Raw genomic sequence first — 22862 nt, 5'->3', positions numbered from 1 at the left:
GAAGCTTGAAAACACTTGATTTCTTCACTTGAATGCACTCACTCCCTTGAACTTTTCTTTCTTACTTCTCTCTTGAATGATCTAGCTTTTGGGTTGGTGAAGAGTTGTTGAGAAGCACTTAAGAGGTCCCTTTTATAGCCCAAAAAGCAAATATAGCCGTTAGAGACAAAGTAAAAAGTATTTGAAATTCAAACCAAACCTGAAAAGCTGTCAGTCGCGTCCCAGGCGCTCCGGGGACGTCTCCGCTTCAACGAGAGACGTCTCGGCTATAAGATTTCACTTTTTACGTTGTCTGGGGTCGACTCGGCACTTTAAGGGGACGTCTCGGCTTGTTTGTACTTTTTGAATAGGGACGACTCCGCTGCTTTGGGGACGATTCCGCTTCTTTATCTCTGAAAAACATATCCTCTGGAATTCCCTGAGAGAGTCGACTCCGCTCCTTCAGGGGACGTCTCGGGTTGTCTGCACTTTATGCATGGGGACGACTCCGCTGTCTCAGGGTCGACTCCGCTTCCTTATCACCGAAAAAACCATTCTCTGGAAAACCCTGAGAGAGCCGTCTCCGCTATCTTGGGGACGACTCGGGAAGTCTCCTTTTTACTTGCGGGGACGACTCCGCGTACAGTGGGGACGTCTCGCGCATATCTCTTGAAAATTGCCTTTCTGCCGCCACTGAGAGAGTCGACTCCGCTACTGAGAGAGTCGACTCCGCTAGCGCGGGGACGACTCGGCAGGTGCCGGGGACGTCTCCAAGTGTCTCAGTTCTTCCTGTTTGTGCCAGAGACGTCTCTGAAACTATCCGGAGACGTCTCGGCTGTCCCTGATCTGTTTTCTTTAACTCAAAATATTCTTCAATAAATTCATAAAAATTATGGAAACTTGCCTAGACATTTCTTAACAATATTCTCAATTAATCACATGAATTCCTCAATTAAATTGTTAAAATAAATGGAATTATACTCTAGTGTTTTGTATTCATCAAAATCCATTAGGGGGTCAACACATAAAGAACATTGCAGAGTATTATACAACAGAGCATAATAAAATATAATATATATTAATCATTTGCTGCAATTATCATTATATTCATCACCATCAACATATTAAGTTTTTTAAAATTAATTTGACTATACCAAATATATTTATATTTAAAAAAATTTTAAAAATAAAAAAATATTTTTGAGAATGGAAGAAATGAAATTGATACCAAACAACATTTTAGATATTCAGAAATTACAAGTAAAAAAGTGTAAAATAATAATAATTTGATCGTCACATGACCTTTTATAATTTTGGCCCATTTTTGTTGCGGCAACCTCTATCAATATCCACAATTCTTGCATCTTCAAAATGTTGCTCGCAAGGCCAGCAGCCCTACTTGGTTAGGTATGTGATCATGATAAGTTACTATAACTAATCAAGGAGGTTGTGGAGTGATTGATTAAAACCCCATTTGATTTTGATGAGCTCAAAGCAATTGAGTATATCTTGTGATTACTAATGAATTCAATTGAGTGTTTCAGTGAAAATCCTGTCCAAGTGTTTCTAGACTTGGTTCATAGTATTTTGGATAAGTTAAGAAGTCTGCATGAACCAATGTCTGAGACTCGAGTCGACTCCCGAGTATCACGAGTCGACTCCAAGCGTATCAAGGTCACTGGCACGAGCTCGAGCCGACTCCTGATCAGTATGAGTCGACTCCGACTGAAAACAGACAGAAGGACAGAAGAGCAGTTTTTCAGGTCTGAGATTCGAGTCGACTCCAGTGGAACGCGAGTCGACTCCCAGCGGTACACAAAGAAAAAGTCAGAGAGCGTTTTATGGACTCTGAGATTCGAGTCGACTCCAGTGGAACGCGAGTCGACTCCCAGCGGTACACAAAGAAAAAGTCAGAGAGCGTTTTATGGACTCTGAGATTCGAGTCGACTCCCGCAGTACGCGAGTCGACTCCGAGACTGTGCGACCATCGACAGACAGAAGACCATGTTACTGCCTCTGAGATTCGAGTCGACTCACAGACAGCTCGAGTCGACTCCAAGACAAGCTTCACGTCAAAAGGCAGAAGACCAACTTTCGGAAACTGAGAGCCGAGTCGACTCCAAGGAAGTTCGAGTCGACTCCAAGACTGGATGAGCCAAAAGACAGAGAATCGGGAGTTCGGGCTCTGAGATTCGAGTCGACTCCCAGGACAGTCGAGTCGACTCGAGTGGATAAAATTCAAATTTGGATCCACGGACTACAGAGGATGAGCCGACTCCAAAATTGCCAGGTCAGCGCCAGAAGTTGGCGAGTCGACTCCGGGTCAAGACGAGTCGACTCCCAGTCAAGACGGCTACTTTAATTCAAACTGGGAACAGTTGCCGAGTCGACTCCGGAAAAGCTCGAGTCGACTCCTGCTACAGCCGAGTCGACTCCTGATCGCGCGAGTCGACTCCAACCCACCAACGGTCACATTGTCAGGCTGCGCAGAGTGTGCAGAACGGCCAGAAAAAGCAGAGTAACGGCTAGTTTCCGTGGGGGTTGGCTTAAATAGCCACAGAAGACTGTAGCAAGGTAGAGAACACACATTCCACTCCTAGCATTCAAGTCTTCAAGCTCTCTAAGTGCTCTTCAACGAGAAAAAGGGAAGATCTGCATTTACTGCTCCACCAACATCTTCCCAGCATTCAAAGCTTCCTCCTCCTGCTTTCAAGTCGATCACTCTTTCAAGAGGAGACCGGAGTTCCAGAAGCCACACCTCTTCACCATCTTAAAAGCGTTTGAGGGCTTCTAACTCCTTTACGATTATATTGTTTTAAATCTGCTTTTTGAGAAGCTATCTTCTGTTTTCTTCTATCTCGTGTATTTACTTGATTCAATCGGGGGATTGAATCAAGGGGATTAAGGTTGGTTGGTGAGCCGGTTTAAAACCAACGAGTGTAAGGGTTTGATTGTGAGCCCGGAAAAACAATCGGGGTTGGTTCTAGTCGGTGAGCCTGGGAAAACCGACCGAGTTCGTTGTGAGCTCGTAAAACAACAAGTTCGGTTGTGAGCTTGCAAAACAACCGGCTGTAATCCAAGGGGGTTATAGTGAAATTCCCAAGTGAGACTTGGGGAGTGGACGTAGGAGCAAGGGTTAGCTCCGAACCACTATAAAACTTTATGTTTGTAGTGCATTGTCTCTCATCTTCTTCCCCACACATTACTCACAGCACTTAGCTTTAATTAAATAACTGGCTATAGTATTTAGTTAATCATTCACAAAGTTTTAATTAGCTAAGTTAATTTAAAAACCCAATTCACCCCCCCCCCCTCTTGGGTTGTCTATCTGGGCAACAAGTGGTATCAGAGCCAAAAACTCTTCCACTCAAGAGTTAAAAGATCAAAATGACAACCCCATTTGGATCTTCTCACATTGAGGGTCAGTCCACTCAAAGACCCCCTTTCTTCAATGGATCTGACTACTCATACTGGAAGGCTAGGATGAGAATATTCATCCAAGCCCAAGACTATGAGATGTGGTCCATTGTAGTAAATGGGCCATACATCCCATCCATATACGTAGATGGTGTTAAGGTACCTAAACTTGAAATGGACTGGGATGAACATGACATGAGGAAGGCACAATTAAACTCTAAAGCAATGAATGTCTTCTATTGTGCCTTAGACCGTAATGAATTCAATAGGGTCTCTACTTGCAATTCTGCAAAAGAGATTTGGGACAGACTTGAAGTGACCCATGAGGGCACGAATCAAGTGAAAGAGTCCAAAATAAATATTTTGGTTCATAAATATGAACTATTTAAAATGGACTCTAACGAAACAATTACATGCATGTTCACTAGGTTTACTGATATTGTCAATGGCCTAAAAAGCCTTGGCAAGAACTATACTAACAGTGAACTTGTCAGGAAAATCCTTCGGTGTCTACCAAGGTCGTGGGAAGCTAAAGTGACGGCAATCCAAGAAGCTAAAGACTTGAACAAGCTTCCACTTGAAGAGCTCCTTGGATCCCTTATGACGCATGAGCTTACCATGAAACAACACAACGAGGAAGAGTCCTCCCATAAGAAAAAGGTAATAGCTTTAAAATCTACTTCTTCTAACAAGGACTTGTCTTGCAGCAGCAGCAGTGAAGAAGAAGAAGATGAGAAAGATGGTGGTGAGGCTCTTCTTGTGCACAAGTTCAAGAAATTCATCAACCACAAGAAGTCCTATCATCAAAGGAGAGGCCCCTCAAATTCCTACCGCAAGGACAAAGGTAAGGAAAGGGAAAGTGAGGGGACCGGCTGCTATGAGTGCAAAAAGCCGGGACACATCCGAGCTGAGTGTCCCTTACTAAAGAAGAGCAGCAAGTACAAGAAGAAGAAGAAAGCCCTTGTCACCACCCTATCGGACTCCGACGCATCATCTTCATCATCGGATGAAGAACAAGAAGAGAAGGCCAATTTTTGTTTCATGGCCAACGAAAATGAGGTAACTTCCGATACGCACTATGATTTTTCATTTGATGAACTTTATGATGCATTTAATGAATTAATGGTAGAATATAAGGCTATAAATCTTAAGAATAAAGAACTGAAAATAACTAATCAATCATACCTACATAAATACGATAAATTAGTTAAGGATAAGGATTTAATCACCAAAGAAAATATAGAACTTAAAACAAGCAACCAACTTTTAACTCAAAAGACCAACACCTTAACTAAAGAAAATGAAAAACTAACTAAGGAATTTTCAGAACTTAAAAAATATAAACAAACCTTAGATAAGGATCTTACTAAAGAACTTAATGATCTAAAAGCCGAAAATCAGACACTAACTAAAGAACTTAACAAATACAAACCCTTAGTTGAAAGATTTACCTATAGTTCTGAAAAATTAAACATGATACTAAATAGTCAACGTGCAGTGTTTAATAAAGCCGGTTTAGGATATAAACCAAGGAATAAGCAAAAACTTCTTAGTAACTTCTTTGTTAAAGCTGGAGAAACAAAAACTAAGAAAATAACCTGCTTTTGTTGTGGTACAGTAGGCCATAAAGCAAATGTATGTAATTTTAGGAAAAGTAAAACTAAAAGAAAAATTAAAAGGGTATGGGTTCCAAAAGGAACAAACTTGACTAACCATGAAGGACCCAAGAAAACTTGGGTACCTAAGATGACATGATTTGCTTGTGTAGGAGTGTCTTGCAGCCAAGGTCAACAAAAATTGCTGGTATTTGGATAGTGGCTGCTCAAGGCACATGACGGGTGATAAAGACCAATTTTTCACCCTTGAAGCTAAGAAGGGAGGTGCTGTGACGTTTGGAGACAACAACCAAGGTCACATCATTGGTATTGGTAAAGTTCAAATCACCCCTTCTACTTTTATAGATAATGTTAGATATGTTGATGGTCTTAAGCATAACTTGTTAAGCATTAGTCAATTATGTGATAAAGGATATGATGTTATGTTTAAACCATCACTGTGCATTATAACAAATACTAATGATAATAGTTTAGTTTTTAAAGGGATGAGACGTGGAAATGTATATGTGGTAGATCTAGAAGACCTTACAAAACATAACCAATGTCTAGTTGTTAATGAAACTAAAGAAAATGATGCTAGTTGGTTATGGCACCGTAAGTTAGGTCATGCAAGCATGGACACAATAACTAAACTAGTTAAAAGAGACTCCGTGATAGGTTTGCCAAAATTAAAATTTGAAAAGAACAAAATATGTGAAGCATGTCAATTTGGCAAACAATCTAGAAACTCTTTTAAATCCATAAAATGTGTCTCTACTTCTAGGCCTCTAGAATTACTACACATGGACCTATTTGGTCCAACTAGAACAACAAGCCTAGGTGGAAATAAATATGGTCTAGTTATAGTAGATGATTACTCTAGGTACACATGGGTCATGTTTCTAGCGCATAAGGATCAAGCATTTTCTATGTTTAAGAAGTTCCATAAGGAAGTAACAAATGCTAGAGAGTCCTCAGTTATAGCTATTAGAAGTGACCATGGTACCGAATTCGAAAATCAATTATTTGATGAATTTTGTAGTAAAAAGGGGATAACCCATAATTTCTCAGCACCTAGGACACCACAACAAAATGGAGTTGTGGAAAGGAAAAATAGAACCCTAGAGGAAATGGCTAGAACAATGTTATGTGAAAGTAACCTCCCTAAGTACTTTTGGGGAGAAGCCATTAATACTTCTTGCCATGTATTAAATAGAGTTCTATTAAGACCCATCATAAAGAAAACACCATATGAACTGTGGAAAAACAGAAAACCAAAGGTTAACTATTTTCATGTTTTCGGATGTAGGTGTTTTGTACATAATAATGGGAAAGATAATCTAGGAAAATTTGATCCAAAATCTGATGAAGGAATATTCCTAGGTTATTCTACAACTAGTAAAGCCTATAGAATATTTAATAAAAGAACCCTAGTTATAGAAGAATCTATACATGTTGTTTTTGATGACTCTAGTGATATCTCATCTAGTAAGAAGGTTAATTTTGATGATGATATTGAAATACTTGAAGAAAAGATAGATGAGATGGGATTACAAGATGATAATTAAAAGTTGATTGAAGAAGAATCATCAAACCAAGAGCCTATAGTGGATCATGGGCTAACTAAAGCTTGGAGGTATGCTCATGGGCATCCTAAGGAACTAATTCTAGATGATCCATCCCAACCCGTTAGGACTAGAGCATCCCTTAGAAATTTGAATAACCATCTAGCTTTTGTTTCACACTTTGAGCCCAAACATATAGAAGAAGCCGAAAATGATGTAAATTGGATAAATGCAATGCAAGAATAACTAAACCAATTTACTAGAAATAAAGTGTGGGATCTAGTAGAGAGACCTTCTGAATATCCAATTATAGGTACAAAATGGATATATAAAAATAAGCTAGATGAAAATGGAATTGTTATAAGGAATAAGGCTAGACTAGTAGCAAAGGGGTATAATCAAGAAGAAGGTATAGACTTTGATGAAACCTTTGCTCCCGTAGCTAGACTTGAGGCTATTAGACTATTATTAGCATATGCATGCTCTAAGGACTTCAAGCTATATCAAATGGATGTAAAAAGTGCTTTTCTAAATGGGTTTATTAATGAGGAGGTATATGTGGAACAACCTCCTGGTTTTGAAAATCATCAATACCCCAATCATGTGTATAAACTGAACAAAGCACTTTATGGTCTAAAACAAGCACCTAGAGCATGGTATGAGAGACTTAGTAAATTTCTATTAGAACATGGATTCTCTAGGGGAAATGTAGATACAACACTATTTCTGAAAAAGAAAAATAAGGATATGTTATTAGTACAGATTTATGTTGATGATATCATTTTCGGTGCTACTAACAATCGCCTCTGCGAGGAATTTGCTGATTTGATGCAGAGTGAGTTTGAGATGAGCATGATGGGAGAGCTGAACTACTTCCTCGGGCTTCAAATCAAACAATCTGAAGGAGGCATCTTCATCAATCAAGCCAAATATATCAAGGAGATGCTCAAGAAGTTCGATATGGAGGGAAACAAGTCAATCAGCACCCCCATGAGCTCATCGTGTAAGTTAGACCAAGATGAATCAGGTAAATCTGTAGATCAAAAACTTTATAGAGGTATGATAGGTTCTTTACTGTATCTTACTGCAAGTAGGCCTGATATTATGTTTAGTGTGTGCATGTGTGCTAGATATCAGGCTAATCCTAAAGAATCACACCTAGCTGCAGTTAAGAGAATCTTTAAATACTTAATAGGAACTAAGAACATAGGGCTGTGGTACTCTAAAGAATCTAGCCTAAACTTAATAGGGTACACAGATTCAGACTTCGCTGGATGTAAGCTTGATAGAAAAAGTACCAGCGGGTCTTGTCAATTTCTAGGAAAAAACCTAATCTCATGGTTTAGCAAGAAACAAAACTCGGTTGCATTATCCACTGCAGAAGCTGAATATGTTGCAGCCGGGAGTTGTTGTGCTCAAATCTTGTGGATTAAACAACAATTAGAAGATTATGGCATTAAACAAGATAAAATTCCCATTAATTGTGATAATACAAGTGCCATAAACCTAACTAAAAATCCAATTCAACACTCAAGAACTAAACACATTGAGATAAGACATCACTTCATAAGAGATCATGTATTGAATGGTGATGTGACTCTCCAATTTGTTTGTACTGATGATCAATTAGCAGATATTTTCACAAAACCCCTAAGTGAAGAGAGGTTCAGTGTACTTAGAAGGGGATTAGGAGTGATTGACCCATCCTAGTGGGAGTTTCCACTAGATTAATTGATTTTGATGGTTAAAATGAGGTTAAAATAGAGTTTCTATTCAATGATCATCAAATCAGATCCCAACTAGGTGATTTTCCCTCATTTGGCGCGGTTATAGCATGATTTTTAAGTGCGTGCCAAGGTTAGAGACGACTCGAGTAAGTTTCAGAGCCGGCTCCTAAGGGGGAGTCGACTCGCGCATTTGGGGGAGTCGACTCGCAAAGTTGGCAGCTAAGGGAGAGTCGACTCGCACATTGTCGGGAGTCGACTCGAAGTCTACAGGCGCATAAGGAGAGTCGACTCGCGCATTTTCTGGAGTCGACTCGAGGTCGAGTCGACTCGCGACTCAGGGGAGTCGACTCGCAGTCGGGATCCGACTTTTTAACCCTAGGTTTGTCGTTTCGCAAACACTTTTTTCTCAAGCCGCCACTGTTCACAAAGCCCTAGAGCCGACTCCTAGGTCATCCTCGATCGTCTCCAAGCCCTTTTCCCGTCGATTCTTCGCCGGACATTGAGTTTCCGTCCGTTCCTAGGTCTTTTCAGGTCAGTCCCGAGCTTCCTCTATCGATCCTTCTTCGTTCTCTAGGTTTTCATCTCGTTTAGGTCAAGATGCCTCGCAAGGGAGTTGTTAGAAAGAGGTCCCGTCCCGTGGCCGGTCCCGAGCGGCGCTCCAAGGCGCGGCACGATCCCGCGAGGCAACCTCCTCCGGATCGTTCCCCGCCTAGGGTGGTTCATGTTAGGCCGTTGGCCGGGAAGGCCGTCACCTCCGGGAGGTATGTCACTTTCGACTATCTCTCCCGGGAAGGATTCACCATAGGCGATAGGCTTAGAGCCCAGGGTCTAGAGTACTTCCTCACCTTGGACCTTCCCACCTATCCTGGCCTAGTTCAAGAGTTCTACAGTACCGTCCATCGGAGAGATGGAGGTATTGAGGGCACGGTATTAGGTGTCCCATTGCGTGTCACAGAGGACCTCATTGCCCATATCCTCCACCTTCCATTAGTAGGGGTGGCTCCTGCACATCCTGAGGATAGATTTGAGGCCCTTACGATCGTCTTAGGGCATCCACCTCAGTCTCCCCTAGATGAGGTATCTGCTAGCTCACTTCCTATTGAAGTGAGAATCCTTTTGAGCATTTTGTCCAGGTCCATCTTCCCTAAGACAGGGAGATTTGATTTTGTGAATGAGAGGGACCTAGCTATTATGTCTTACATTCTTCAGGACACCCCGGTCAACTTCCCCAAGCTCATTTATAGGTATATGTGTGAGCCCCTGGATAGACCTAGGCTCTCCCTCCCATACGGAATGATATTCACTCTTCTCTTTAGGCAGTACGAAATTTCCATTCCTGAGAAGGAACCCTCTCGTGCCTTGCGATGGACTGATCGCTTGGGTACGGGGATCATGCACAGGATGGGATTTCGGAAGAGAGAAGGGATCTGGGTTAGGAAGTCCACTCTCACCGCTCAGACCACCAGACCATCACCCAGTCCAGAGCCAGATTCTGACTACCCAGAGTCCCCAGACCATCCAGACCTTCCATCCACTCCTCCTGCTCCTACCACCTCTGCCGGACCTTCCTCCTCAGCTCCACCATCTATGGAGGTCCGTATTGATCCAGAGCAGCTCCGGGAGCTGCGGCAGGAGATCGTCCAAGATTTGAGGGACGAGCTGCTCCGGGAGCTCCGAGGTTCCGTGCCAGCTCCCACTCCTGCACCCACTCCATCCTCAGCATTGGTCCCATCTTTGACAGCCGTGACAGACATGACGGCTGAGGTGCGGCAGGAGATCTACAACATTAGGACCCTGGTGCAGGCCCAGTTCCACAGCATGAGCGAGGTCACGAGCACCACGAGGAGAATGCGGGATGACATCCGCCGTGACATGCACACCACCACCGAGGGGGCCGAGCGCTTGTCGAATGTGCTCATCGACAAGCTGGATGCACTTCAGACCTCGGTGACTGGGCTTCAGACGTCGGTGACTGAGCTCTCCACTACACATAGCAGAGCCACCACGTCTATTATCACGCAGCTGGGCCATGTTACAGAGGCAGTCGCCCTCCTCATGGAGCAGAGCCGATTGAGAGGAGGAGTCACATCCTCGAGAGGAGGAGCTACATCCTCCAGAGGAGGAGATGTATCCTCGAGAGGGGGAGCTACATCCTCCAGAGGAGGAGATGTATCCTCGAGAGGGGGAGCCACATCCTCGAGGAGGTCATAGATGATTTTGAGTTGTGTTTTGTCTTCTTTTGTATTGTTCTTGCTTTACCTATTGTATGCTCAAATGTATTCACCTTCATATCAATACAATGAGTAGACATCTTATCTTCATTTCTGTGCCATTTGATGATTGACTGTGCCATTTGTGTGTGATTATGACAAAAAGGGGGAGAAATGTGTAAGTATAAAATATGTAAAAGGGGAGAAATATTAAAAAAAATATGTAAAAGAAATCAATGGAAGTAAATAAAACGATAAACTCTTAAAAACACACATAAATTTGTTCTAAGTGGATTCGGTACCTCGAGGCTCATTATCTCTCTTTTGGGGCTCCTAATGGAGTAATCTCTAGAATCTATTCAAGGGATATTCGGAGATTAGCTGAATCCTACTCAAGAACAAATTGACAGATTTTCCCTCTAAAGATAAAATTCAGTTCAAAAAAACCTTCAAAGCATGAAGAGGAAATTCAGAAAATCAAAATATAGTTGAATGCATATGTTGAGGGGGAGAATCTGAATTTTAATCAAGCTAAAACATTAATGACATATAAGCCAAACAATTGATTGCAGAATATGAAGGCTTATATAATTCCAAATGAAAGGGGGAACTTTAACTCCCAAATTTAATGTTTCACTCCTTTCAAACTTGGATAAATTAAATTATCAGACATTTGAATTCATTTATGGAGTTTATTTCATTATTTACTGAGCAACTCATTTTACATATACTCAAAGTTTTGTCATCATCAAAAAGGGGGAGATTGTGGAGTGATTGATTAAAACCCCATTTGATTTTGATGAGCTCAAAGCAATTGAGTATATCTTGTGATTACTAATGAATTCAATTGAGTGTTTCAGTGAAAATCCTGTCCAAGTGTTTCTAGACTTGGTTCATAGTATTTTGGATAAGTTAAGAAGTCTGCATGAACCAATGTCTGAGACTCGAGTCGACTCTCGAGTATCACGAGTCGACTCCAAGCGTATCAAGGTCACTGGCACGAGCTCGAGCCGACTCCTGATCAGTATGAGTCGACTCCGACTGAAAACAGACAGAAGGACAGAAGAGCAGTTTTTCAGGTCTGAGATTCGAGTCGACTCCAGTGGAACGCGAGTCGACTCCCAGCGGTACACAAAGAAAAAGTCAGAGAGCGTTTTATGGACTCTGAGATTCGAGTCGACTCCAGTGGAACGCGAGTCGACTCCCAGCGGTACACAAAGAAAAAGTCAGAGAGCGTTTTATGGACTCTGAGATTCGAGTCGACTCCCGCAGTACGCGAGTCGACTCCGAGACTGTGCGACCATCGACAGACAGAAGACCATGTTACTGCCTCTGAGATTCGAGTCGACTCACAGACAGCTCGAGTCGACTCCAAGACAAGCTTCACGTCAAAAGGCAGAAGACCAACTTTCGGAAACTGAGAGCCGAGTCGACTCCAAGGAAGTTCGAGTCGACTCCAAGACTGGATGAGCCAAAAGACAGAGAATCGGGAGTTCGGGCTCTGAGATTCGAGTCGACTCCCAGGACAGTCGAGTCGACTCGAGTGGACAAAATTCAAATTTGGATCCACGGACTACAGAGGATGAGCCGACTCCAAAATTGCCAGGTCAGCGCCAGAAGTTGGCGAGTCGACTCCGGGTCAAGACGAGTCGACTCCGGGTCAAGACGGCTACTTTAATTCAAACTGGGAACAGTTGCCGAGTCGACTCCGGAAAAGCTCGAGTCGACTCCTGCTACAGCCGAGTCGACTCCTGATCGCGCGAGTCGACTCCAACCCACCAACGGTCACATTGTCAGGCTGCGCAGAGTGTGCAGAACGGCCAGAAAAAGCAGAGTAACGGCTAGTTTCCGTGGGGGTTGGCTTAAATAGCCACAGAAGACTGTAGCAAGGTAGAGAACACACATTCCACTCCTAGCATTCAAGTCTTCAAGCTCTCTAAGTGCTCTTCAACGAGAAAAAGGGAAGATCTGCATTTACTGCTCCACCAACATCTTTCCAGCATTCAAAGCTTCCTCCTCCTGCTTTCAAGTCGATCACTCTTTCAAGAGGAGACCGGAGTTCCAGAAGCCACACCTCTTCACCATCTTAAAAGCATTTGAGGGCTTCTAACTCCTTTACGATTATATTGTTTTAAATCTGCTTTTTGAGAAGCTATCTTCTGTTTTCTTCTATCTCGTGTATTTACTTGATTCAATCGGGGGATTGAATCAAGGGGATTAAGGTTGGTTGGTGAGCCGGTTTAAAACCAACGAGTGTAAGGGTTTGATTGTGAGCCCGGGAAAACAATCGGGGTTGGTTCTAGTCGGTGAGCCTGGGAAAACCGACCGAGTTCGTTGTGAGCTCGTAAAACAACAAGTTCGGTTGTGAGCTTGCAAAACAACCGGCTGTAATCCAAGGGGGTTATAGTGAAATTCCCAAGTGAGACTTGGGGAGTGGACGTAGGAGCAAGGGTTAGCTCCGAACCACTATAAAACTTTGTGTTTGTAGTGCATTGTCTCTCATCTTCTTCCCCACACATTACTCACAGCACTTAGCTTTAATTAAATAACTGGCTATAGTATTTAGTTAATCATCCACAAAGTTTTAATTAGCTAAGTTAATTTAAAAACCCAATTCACCCCCCCCCCCCTCTTGGGTTGTCTATCTGGGCAACAGAGGTGAATTACATCAACACAACATTGGCATTCAATCTGCATTTCAAGCATGAGGCGTGGCCTATTGGAATGCTTAGTATCATCCTCCTTGACTTCTATCATAAAAGGAGGTCATACTATAGCTTCAATTCTTCATCTAGTTGCAAGACTCTGCTATTCATTACAGCCTAGCATCTTTTTATGGACCAACCATTATATTGTTAAAATAACATCCCTTGCTATTTATTTTCCTAGAGCCCGATGGTTTACATGTTGAATTAGCAACATTGATAAACAAGTCAAGGAGATTTATAAATGTGTTTCTTTTTACAATACTAATGAGATAGCTTTCATTTTCTTGATGAAAACAAGAAAATTGCTTATGACTCTGTTTTGCCACATAATCATGCTTTTCAGACTTGTTATTCTCTGCAACAAATCATTGTTTACCAAGCATATCAAGCACTTACCAACTCTGGTAATACATTGCTTGATATGTCCTTTCATACCTCTTCATAATGCTAAGGGCCTATCCAGCGTCATCAAGAAAAGATAAGGCTGATAATAGTATTGTTATAGATCAATCTCCATAGATAAGGACTTGTGAATCGATAAATTCTAGTTCCAATTATGTGGGAGACTGTAAATGATTCAATACATGAAGATATTCCCTTGTGCCTTGCATTCTCAACTGGATCCGTGGCGCAATGGTAGCGCGTCTGACTCCAGATCAGAAGGTTGCGTGTTCGATTCACGTCGGGTTCAATCCCAAATCGCCACACGGATTTTTATTTTTTTTTTTTAAAAATAATTTTTTAAGTTTTAAAATTTTAAAAATCTTTTGCTTTTAATTTGTTTGAATTCTTTATTTTGAAAATCTTTTAATTTCCAATCACAGCCGTTCATTTACTGAAACAATCACGTAATTCCTTCTCGGCCATGGCAATGGAATCTCTTCGAACCGACAGCCCAACATCGAGGGAGCGACAGGGAAATCTCCACTCGATGCCGTCCAAATCCAACTCCACTGCAGCATCCTCTCCACCGCCAAATCGATTCTTCGACTTCGAACCACCACTCATCGCGATGCTCCCTAACCCCGCCCCTCCCCTTTTTTTCTCTCCATCTTTCATCCCCAACTCCATTCCCCTTCTCTGCTCCGAAATCTCAGCGCCCATCTTCCCCTCTTTTCCAAAAAATTACCATTCGAGCGGGGAGGCGGAGGCGGAGGCGGAGGCGCTTGTCCGGATGATACTTAGGAAGGCGGGAGATGGGAAGGAGCCGCTGGTGACGACGCTCAGTAAATACGTGAGGGTGGTCAGGACGGAACACGACTTCGTGCTGTTCGAGGAGCTCGGGAAGACGGATTCCTGGATTCAGTGCCTGGGGGTTCGTCTCTTTTATCCTTTGTGTTCATTTGGAGGTGTTGGATGCGAAATGCGGTGAATTTTTGTTAAAAAAGGTTGGATCTTGATGCTTATGTGAGACACGTTTTAGTTCAAGTTGTGATTTTGGTTGATTGATTTAGTTCTTGGCTAAGGTATCTGAATGGTTTTCACTAAAAGATCGGATGTTGATGCTCTTCTGATTTGCTTGAATTGTTGCTGTGAGTTATCTGACTGAAGTTTGGTCCCATATATATTTTGATAACTCTCTTCTCCTTTACCTTGCAGAGCTTCTATGATGCAGTTGTTTTGTTGCTCTATCTATATCCAATGGTTGAATTTGGCTAGTGTGCATATTAACTTATTTTTCCTGTTGAAAATTTTTTACCAGCTTCTATATTTCTAAACTTCCCATTTCAATGCGTCTGTGAAGGTTTGTCGGGATTGTTTCAGTGTTGTTTAGAACTTCTTCGATGATTGTTATTCACGGATTTGATTGCCTGTTTATTAGAAGCAGTGATTCCTGAGAGAGAAGCTTATCAATGTCGCGTGTTGCTCTAACATGCTTGCATTGTTTATGCTTAATATACATGCTTTGCATAAGTGATGATCATTTGCATTCATAGTAGTGGGTTATCTTCCTACGTATTTGAACTTATCAAATAAAGATACTGCAAGAAAGGCATCTCAAGGGACTTTGGATTGATGGAGTTCATGGTTCACTACAAAGTCTTTTCTAGTGGATGTTGATAAAAGAAACTAACACAACTGACATGCATCACAGGGCATCTCTACAATATCCACAATGAATCTCCATATAAGTAGTCTCTATCATCTATAAATGATGTGAATCATTTTCCAAAAGGCTGTTTATATATCCTTATATATGCCTCCTTTTTTTTTTCAAGTTGCAGTTAAATAAGCTTCGCCAAATTCTAATATAGCTGTCTAGGTTATCTATTCATTTTCTCTGCTTTAAAGAATTTCCTATGGTTTCTTAGGTGAGAAGACATTCTCATTAGGTGAACTTTCTGGCATGTAGCCAGATTGGTCTCCTAAAATTCTTGTCATTTTAGTCACTTTGTTGTGGTACCCTCTTCAAGGATTTATAGTAGGACCCATAGCTTTAATCTGCAGTAACTTGTGTAAGCACGGACATCTGTCATAGTCTTTCTTAAGTGAGAAGATATTCTCATTAGGTCAACTTTCTTGCATGTAGCCAAATTGTTCTTCTAAAATTCTTATCATTTTAGTCACTATGTTGTGGTACCCTCGTCACTGATTTATAGCATAACTCATCGCTTCGATCTGCAGTAGCTTGTGTAAGCTCGACATTTGTCATAGTGTCATCCTCAGTTTCAATGCAGCTGTGAAGTAGGACACGAATTTATTCATCTCTGTTCCTTGTGAGTCAGTTCTCAGTTCTATTTAAGCTACTTATCTCTATTTTTTTTTGAAAAGTTTTTTTGTTTAACTATCTGACAGATAACATGCATCATATCAGCTCCAATCAGGAAGCTTCAATCAATGGGAAGACAAATTAATCAAATATGAGCCTAGATACAAGTCTTTAAATTGTCTTTGTTGCTTTCCTACCCTGTTAACAGCTTTATGAGCCTCATAGAAGTTATGGGTAAATACACAATTTGCATATCTGACATAGATTTGCTTGATACATTCCACTAAAAACCTTATCTAGCATCGCGCCTCTCATTATCCTCTAATAGTGTTCATGAGTGCTAGAGAATCCACCTTCATATAAACCCGGAAAATTTTGTGGCCCTGCCTAGCAGCTTTCTGCATTGCATCCACACCAGCATTTTCATTAACAGAATGCTCATGTATTACATGACTATTAGTCTATAATTATGTTTTTATGTTCTTGCTTTAATGCCTGTGCACTGAGATCAACAATCAAGGAGATAATCAAATATGGTTCCTTAATAAAATGATTCAATATTCACACAAAATATACCTGCATAACACAATACACAATGTATATTTATATCTATATATTTGCACATGCACATATCTGCTAGACACACAAAAAACATATAACCATATCTATATATTTATGCATGCATGCACAGACAATACGCACTCAAAAACGTATTTCTATATGTAAATAATGTCACATGCAAATCCACCCAGATGGTATGACATATGCACATGTATCTATATGTCTAGGTATGCACTATATACACACACATATCTATATGTACATGCACAAACACATATATGCATGTATGTGCATGTAAACACACTTGTAGAAATGCACACACATATATTGGCAGGGTTTCTAAGGTCTTGGTTTGTGCCTTTTGTAGTCATATATTGAGATTAAGCTAAAATCATGGCTTTGATTTGAATCTCCAAGCACTAAAAAGGAAAATTCATTTTCGACTAATTCTTTTAAATTTCTAGACAAGAACGCAAAAGTACTTCTTTTTATTTTTGATCTAGTCTAAATACTTGTGGATACTTGCTGTCCCCACTAGCATAGCAAATCTTGTCATGAACCTTCTCAGGAATCAGCAATCATATTATAGTTTTTCTATTCCTCCACTTTGAATGCATGGTTATATTGACTTGAGTAAGTATTCAGATACCACGTATACTTGTCTAAAACCCTAAATAGACTGCCTTTTGCATTAACTTTATTTAATTTTACTTATTGTTAGGTATTCAGATTGATGCAGAGACATTGCCGATATATTGCTGATAATGCTGTTTACTCAAAGTTGATAACTGTCATGGGAAAGAAAGGCCAGACAAGGATGGCCATGTGGCTATTTTCTCAGATGCAGAACAGTACTGCAAATCTTCATTCATGAGATAAAGCTAAGGCTTTGGCAAAAGCTTTATGGTACTTTGAGAAGATGAAAGGCATTGAAAGATGCCAACCCAATGTTGTGACCTACAATATTTTTTTGATAGCATTTGATCAGGCTGGGGACGTAAAACAAGTGAATACATTATTCAAAGATCTTGATGAAAGCATCATATCTCCTGATATTTATACTTATAATGGTGTCATGGATGCATATGGGAAGAACAGCATGCTCAAAGAAATGGAGTCTGTACTTGTGCAAATGAAAAGCAATCAGTGCAAGCCGGACACAATCACATTCAATCTACTTATTGATGCATATGGGAGGCGGCAAGCATTCGATAATTGAAGCAAGTGTTTAAGAGCTTGTTGTGCTCAAAGGAGAAGCCTACTCTTCCTACATTCAATTCAATGAGAGCAAATTATGGGAAAGCTAGGCTTAGAGAGGGCAGAATTTGTTTGCAAAATGATGATTAGTTTAGGCTTGATACCCAGTTATGTGACATACGAATGTCTTATCACAACTTATGGATACTGTGTCTGTGTTTCAAGAGCCCAAGATATATTTGATGAGATGATAAATGCTGTGTCTGTGCATGTTGGCTTTGCATGTTCTCCACAGCAATTCCCAATCAACAGCTCAATCTTTTTTGTCCTTTTATTGGTATGTTAGGGGTAGCAATCAGGTCGGATCAGACATAAACGGGTCGGGTCACATGCAGGTCGGGTCAGAAAATTGTAAACCTGAACCCGACCTGTTTATTAAACAAGTCAGAAAATTGCAATCAGAACCCGACCTGTTTATTAAACGGGTAACCCGATCCGACCCGTTTAACCCATTTAATAAAAAAATAAAATTTAAACCGGGCGCTGGGGGGTGGGGAAGAACTGAAAAAGGTGCTGGCCCTCACGGTGGTGGGCATGGCAGTCCCCTTCGACATCAGCTCCGCGGGAATATCCTGCCATGCCCACGGGAAGACGGTGAAAGTAGGCTTCTCGTGGTGGTGGGCATGGCTGTCCAGCCTTCCCAGGAAGATGGTCAAGCCGCTCGTCTTTCACATCTTCGTCGATGTCACCGTTTTCATCAGCGGCTTCCCCGTCCTCGCCCGCATGATCACCGAGCTAAAGCTCCTCAACACCGGGGTCGGCCCCGTCGCCATGGCCTCTGCCATCATCAACGGCGTGCTTTCCTTCACCCTGCTCAACGTCGCCATGGCCTCCAGCGTGCGCTACGGGGAGGAGGCATCGATGGCGGCGGCGGTGTGGGTGACGCTTGCGAGTGCTGCCTTCGTCGCCGGGTGCTTCTTCGTGGTCCGACCGGCCGTCAAGTGGATGGTGCGGCGCAAGTTGGAGGTGGGCGAGCGGGTGAGCGACATCGAGATCAGCATCATCCACGGGGGTGCGGCGGCGGCCGGCTTTATCTCGGACGTGATCAGGATGAACTGGGTCTTCGGCGCCTTCGCGTATGGGCTCTGAGGGAAGGAGAACTCCCTCCCATAGCAGACATCGTCTATGGTGGAGCCGTGGAGCCGTAGAGGGCAAGAGGATTTGGGGATGGAGGAGGCCGGCGCGAGGAGCAAGGGGAATGAGGGGAGAAGCCGAGAACGGTTTTATTTTAGGGCTAGGGCTAGGGCTGAGGCTGACGCTGAGGCTTTGTATTTGATTTGGTTATTCAAACGATCCGTTGAGCTGAGGCTGTGACTTGTGAGGCACTTGTTCTTGATAATAAAAAAAGCCTGGCCCATATATTAAACGGGTTAAATGGGTCAGACGTTTAAAACCCATATCCGACCCAATTAATAAATAGGTTAAACGGGTCGACCTATTTACGATCCGAACCTGTTTAGGCTAAACCCAAACCTGTTTATGGCGGGTCGAACACGGGTCGGGTTGGCGGGTCGGATCATATTTTGCCACCCCTAGGTATGTATACCTTAACCTTTTATCACCATTATCGATTTTGTTTTACACTAGTTTAAATTAGATATTATAACTGAAGTTAAGCTGGCATTCGTGTTTACTTTTACAATGTCAATTCAGGCAATGCCCGTATTATATCTTGATCTTCTTTTGAATTGCTGAAGTCCTCCTTTATGCATCAGGAAGAAATATGGTAATGCAGAAGATGGAAGAGGAAAAAGAAAGAAGAGAAATTATTACACCTAGTTCCAGTTTCAGTATCCATCAAGCTAACTCCTAGTTGACGGGGTTGAGATTTCTTTCTCATATGTTGCAGTACCGCTCCAGCTAAAGCAACGGGAAGCGAGTTTATTGACAGCGGTTTCATTGGTAGTTTGTAATTATTAAGATTCGCACGGACGTATATTTAGTTCTACATCGGCTATGAACTGGATAAATTCTAAGTATTTATACAGGACCAAAAAATTTAAATAATACTTTCTAGCAAGCTTTTTTTTAATGAGGCTTGTGACAGTTGGTATCAGAATGAATCCAGCCCATAGTCTATTTGAACTAAGAAATACTGCAGTACATATTTAATAATTTTCTATATAAAATCCAAGGAAGCACCAAATTATTTGGAGTCTATTAAGATGTTACTTTATTAATAAATGCTTGAAAAGAAAAATTTGGAACCATGAATTTAAGGGATGCAGATGTGTTACTTCTTGCTAGAGCTGATCAAAATCCGGACCAGACCGGGCTCTACAGCAGAAATTAGGCCCGATGGCTATGCCCAGGCCTGGCCCGACTGTCGGACTTAAATTTTTGTCCAGGTCCGATCCGACAGGCTCGATTTTTTCTTTGTTTGGAGTCTGGAAATGGGTTAGAATGGCCCAATAGCTTAATGGGCTCTCTAAAACTTGATGTATTTTTTAGCTTTATATATAAAATACGGGTCAGGCCGGACCGGGTCGGGCCATTTTTAAAAGTTCCCAAGCTCCGCCCAATTGTTTTGGTGGGGCCGCTTTTCTTGCTCAGGCCCGACCCATGGACCTTTTCTTCAATGCCCAAACCTGAAAAATTCCGGGCTGGGCGGGTCTGAAGGCCCGTGATCAGCTCTACTCCTTGTACTTTTCAAGTAAGAAAAACCTGAGGCCTTTTAGCCTAAACATGTTGTAACTTTTCTTGAAAGGTTTCCTCAACATCACTATCATCATTTTATCATTTCCAGCCATCAATTTGTCATGGCATGTTTGGATATTCCATCATCATTGGAAGGTTGTGCTGGTAATAACATGTTAAAATCGAATTACTCGGTCTTTCTAAGATTTTCTTTTGTAAACAAAAACCTTTTATAAAATAAAAATTTGAGAGCAAGTTTTGGAACCATGAATTTTTTAGTATAGGAGATGTTTTCTTATTACTTGCTACAATCTCAAGTCCAAAGGCCTTGAGGCCCTCTAGTTTAAGGATGCCATGATATTGAATTCCTAATACTCATCATTTCAGCCCATCCATCCATGTGTGGTTGCATTTAGTCTCTGTCATCAAGAGGAAGGTTGCAGTGGTGAGAACGTGCTAAATTTTTAATGGTGGTCGTCTTTTTCCACCCCCAATCCTCGCATGAAACTTGGCGTGGTCAAGTGCCTAACGTGCATCCCTTTCTCGGTACCGGAAAGGAAGGGGAAAAAACTGTACAAAATGACTTCGACTCCTGGGTTTGGGCGCTCTTTAATTAATATTGTTATAGCTGTATGACAGTTTGATCCAAAACAATAATTAGTCATCCATTAACTGGCAAAGAAAAAATTTGGCCGCTTGATTTTTAACACTATTTCATTTTTGTGCTATAAAAAATAGATGATAGCCATTTTACTAGAATAAGAGGCAATAACAATAAAGTAACAGTATTATTTTAAATTTTTAACAATATTATAATACCGTAACTATATCATGATCTATATTCTATAATTAATAAATTAGGATTGCTTTGGGTTGTCCTACTTCTCAACTTAGCAATTAGAAGTTCTAGTTCAAATGTACAGAATTGAGAGCATTAAGCCTCCCTTCCAAAAGAAGATGACCTAAATTTAGATAAAAATATTAATTATAAATAATTATTATGTGAGCAATGATGAGATGTTGCCTGGCATCGCTTCTTTTTTTATTTTTTAAAAAATAAAAATATTTTTTTATTTTTAAATATGTTTGATATAGTCAATTATTTTTAAATTATAAATATAATATTAGTAGTGAAGATTATGGTGTTGTGCCGAAGGCGGTGGCAATAGTTATGGCGGGATACAAGCAATATAGCTTGGACAACAATAAAAGCAACGATGGTGTGAAGGCAATAGCAATGGTACTGTGGCAAAGATAATGGAGGTGGTGATGGTGGTGGCTGTATGATGATAATGCTGGTTGTGAAGATGGTATTGATGGCGGTGAAAAAAATATAATTTTTTATTTTTTAAAATAGTGAAAGTAAATTTCTTATTTTCACTTTTTAGTAATAATAAAAATAATTTTTGAAAACAAAAATAAAAACAAAAGTATCAAATATTTTTATCATGTAATTGTGTCGGATTGCGTACGGTTTTGCTTTCCCACTCTTGCATATAACACCAAAATGAAACATCATTTAACCATCCTCCATTCAAAAGCATACATATAATATAGATTGGAACATGATAGTATGTATATTGATTTGTATTATATAGTTGCGGGTATACTTAAATATAAACAGCTAAGTTATTATAATATTTCGCCAATGGGATCGCATCATTTCCCCAGAACCTGTTGTCGTCTTCAAGGAAGTGTTTTGAGGCGTGAAATGCGATGAGATGTGATACAATAAGTTATCAAATGAAAAGCTAACGTCTCAGCCTATAAATTTGAAGGGAAACAACCAATCACATTCAAAGGCAACTGGTACAAGAGCATTGCTCCAAAACTTCTGCTTTGGACCCGGTTTTTTGTTCTTAATGGACTCCAAAGCTACTTCTCAACACGCCAAGACCACCGGTGCACCACAATGCTATTTGATTCCTTTCTATTATGATGTCAAATAATAGCAATGCTTGATGTACCAAAAATAATAATAGCAATGTTTCAATAGTGGCATTATTTTATCCTAATGGACCCAGCTAAACCATTATTGAGATCTATAATGAAAGTTATTTGTCTCAAAGAATAATATTTCAATTTTTTAATGTTAAAATAATCACTAAAAATAACAAGCAATAAAAAAAATAGCAGCATTAAGGTTCCCATTTACTGTTTATTGGATTAGAAAAAGGTATTATTTTTCAAAGGGACATTTGATGTGAACATTAAAATTTTTCAGAAAAGTAACGTTTCATTAAAAAAAATAAAAAATAACAGCCATTGTTTGCATTGCAGTGGACCATGTTAATATTAAATAATGAATTATTACGTCCATTATCTTTTCTCCATTATTATATATAACCCAGAGGGGCTCTAAAAGTTTTAATACTTAAATTGCTACTATTTTTAACCTTGAATGGTATCCACTGCAACGGCTACTGTTCTATTGCAAGATAAACCGAGTAAAAGGAATAAAATGGAAAATTAACAGGAATCAAATTAGGTTGGATT

At 40.8% G+C, this 22862-nt stretch overlaps 1 non-coding gene and 1 pseudogene across 2 annotated transcripts; both read left to right on the top strand.

Moving 5' to 3' along the window:
* Positions 1 to 13820: 13820 nt before the first annotated feature.
* TRNAW-CCA (transfer RNA tryptophan (anticodon CCA)) lies at positions 13821 to 13892 on the top strand. Its single transcript has one exon. It is a non-coding gene; the product is annotated as a tRNA-Trp (tRNA).
* On the top strand, positions 13822 to 19990 carry LOC103715235 (uncharacterized; annotated as a pseudogene). Its single transcript, XR_015967464.2, has 3 exons — positions 13822 to 14516; positions 17194 to 18006; positions 19383 to 19990. The product of XR_015967464.2 is annotated as an uncharacterized LOC103715235 (transcript).
* Positions 19991 to 22862: the final 2872 nt, after the last annotated feature.

This window comes from Phoenix dactylifera, chromosome 7, assembly GCF_051530095.1.
Source record: "Phoenix dactylifera cultivar Ajwa chromosome 7, Ajwa_hap1_PhDact_Kaust_v1.1, whole genome shotgun sequence".
In the NCBI taxonomy this organism is placed as follows: domain Eukaryota; kingdom Viridiplantae; phylum Streptophyta; class Magnoliopsida; order Arecales; family Arecaceae; genus Phoenix; species Phoenix dactylifera.
The sequence above is the reverse complement of the archived record's forward strand: the minus strand, read 5'-3'. Positions and strand labels throughout refer to the sequence as shown.